The sequence below is a fragment of the Poecilia latipinna genome, unplaced genomic scaffold (genome assembly GCF_001443285.1).
Source record: "Poecilia latipinna isolate Pla-1442-1.1 unplaced genomic scaffold, P_latipinna-1.0 Scaffold2823, whole genome shotgun sequence".
Taxonomy (NCBI): Eukaryota; Metazoa; Chordata; class Actinopteri; order Cyprinodontiformes; family Poeciliidae; genus Poecilia; species Poecilia latipinna.
Window position 1 is genome coordinate 80,168 of NW_015115439.1, and position 2,718 is coordinate 82,885.

The following is a 2,718-nucleotide window of genomic DNA, read 5'->3' on the forward strand; positions in this document are numbered from 1 at the left end:
GAAAAATATGTAGTTTAATATTAACTTAACTTTTTTAAGTTAGTTGATGAGTATAAAAGTAAATATTTTTATTTACTTTAAATATTTCTGAGATATACAGCTAAAGTTTAACTTCAAATATTTAAGATATATATATTTGTAGGACTAAAAACATATTCGATGTCTTATCAATTTATGAAGCTTAGCGTATAATTTCACAGAAATAAGTTCAGCACAGAAATAGTATATTTTTCAGGGGATGATAGCGACAGGAGTTCGCCCTGCAATCGGTGGTTCACAGGTTTGATTCCTGGTCTGGCTGCTCTCGTTTGTGACCCTGGGCAAGACACACTACCCACTTTACCTGCTGATGTTGGGTCACCCATTTATTTATTTATTTAATTTTGGCTGAAATGGCTCTCCATACAATTAAATTATGACTAGTCATAAAGTAAATTCAAGATATCTCAATTTTAGTTTTGACTAGTCATAATTCTAATTAAAGATATCTCGAATTACTCCATAATTCGAGATATCTTAAATGTATTTGTGGAGAGGAGAAATTTAGTTTTGACTAGTGAAAACTAAATTATAGATATCTTAAAAGCAAATAATGACTAGACAAAACTAAATTAAAGATATACTGAATTGTAATTTTGACTAGTTAAAATTCCTTTTAAGATATCTGAGTTAGAGATATCTTGAATTACACAGTTTTTCTATTTAAGATATCTTAAATGGACATTCCGACTAGTCAGAATGACAATGCTGATATCTTCAATTAGTGTTCTGTCTAGTCAAAACGTCCCTGACTTAGATAGCAATTTCAAAGTTTAATAAAACAATGAAAAATAGAGAAAACAAAAAAAGATGTTAGAAAATGCATTACTTTCATGTTGAAAATNGAACAACCAATAAAAATATATACACAGCACTATAGTCTGTCACACCTCGTGTTGAGCTGTACATTACATACAAACTACACAATAATTGTTTGTTCTTAAAGTGACAGAACACAATATTCTAACAGAAGTTTTACTCCAACTGTTTATTTTCTTTTTAATGAACTCTTGCTCATTTCAATCTTCTACCAAAAGATTTGGAAATTGTTATATCTTATTTTAAGATATGAAGTTGCATACATTAAATGTTATTATTTTTTTTAAAAAAAAAAAACAACAATAGCAACTTATATTCCTGGGAACCCAAGGGGTTACACCTATTATTGTTGTTGGGTCATTAATTTGAACACGTTTTGTAGATTTTTTTTGTTGTTCTATAATAAAGTTACGAACGTTTTAAGCGAGTCAGAGGAGGACGAGCTGGTCTCAGCGTCCTGGCGGCGTCACCTACCGCCGAGATCGACTCAAAACCTTCCGCGATCGGCATATTGCGCCCTGCTCTAGTAAAGCACGAACAGTTCAGAAACATTATAAAATGGGGGGGGGAAGTTATTAACTGATTAAGTCGTGTTTTAGATTGTTCTTGAAAAACTAATCAGTCACGGCTGCACAGTGAACCCGTTCATGTTTTACAGCAGCCAACTGCTCCCTTCTCAAACAGGTACTGCGTACCCCCGCTAAATCTTTTAGGGGTACGCAGTACCCTACCTTACCCCCTACTTTCACCCCTGGGTAAGACAGAAACATCCATGCTTGAGCTGGTCAGTGTGTCTCTGCGGGGCGTCCGTCATCCTATCTGGCAGCTGCCTTCACCCCAGGGTACTCTTATCTCTCAGACAAACACCTCGCTTGCAGCCCTCATCTGTCTGCCTGACATGTGCTCCCATGTTTGTTTTCTCTCGCCTGTTAGACACGGCCAATGATATTGAGCTGTGTCGGCGGCGCTTCTCCGTTCGCTCCAGATGAATCAATCACCCGGGGTGCTCCGCTCCCCTGTTTAGTGCAGAGTCTTTGCCACTTCAATCACTGCTTGGGCTTTAGGAAAGGGTTAGTGCTTTTCTTGCTATTTATTAGGTAAAGAATGGCTCATTTAAAGTGGTTGTGTCTTCTGCACATTCAGAGTGCTGAGTGGCATGGAGGAATGAGTAAAGCTAATGTGTGTAAAGCAATCTGCAGCAACTTCTTCTGTTTATTCAACAGCCTGGAGATGCAGCTTGCATGGTGAACTAAAACACATATTCACAGATGGGGCCTAATTAAGCATGTTGTATGAACATGGTATATAGTAAGTGGTCCCACAAAGACACTCGTCACTTCTTCCCTCTTCCTTCAGTAATGGCACCCACATGGGATGCTATAGCTAACTTTGAAGGATCCAAAGTTCAAAGTTTTGGTATCTGTGAGGTGTTTAGAAATAAACCTGGATGAAAAAATCTGTCTAATTTAGCTGAGAGATTGCCTTCCTACACAGTAAAATGAGCAGTGTCAAAATACTAACAGAGTCCATTTCAAGACTGAGCCCGGGAGCATGTACTCTCACCCTGTACAGTGTTAAAGTTACACTGCTCTCAGTGTTAACTTTTCAGAGTTGATTTTACTCTGATTAGAGTTTGAGTTGCAAAACAATTTGAGATATCTGGAATGTATGGGCGGTAAAACGGCTTGCCGTTTACCGCCGCGACTCATGGAGCGCTGAATCGTATGTAACAGCGTCCGCCATCTTCTATGTGGCAGCAGAGTGATCGGCGCTCCTTAAGTTCTGGGCTGTGTGGACTTGTTTCAACCGTTTTACGAAACAAACTGTATTCATTCGCATTACCTTTCACAGGTAAGGATG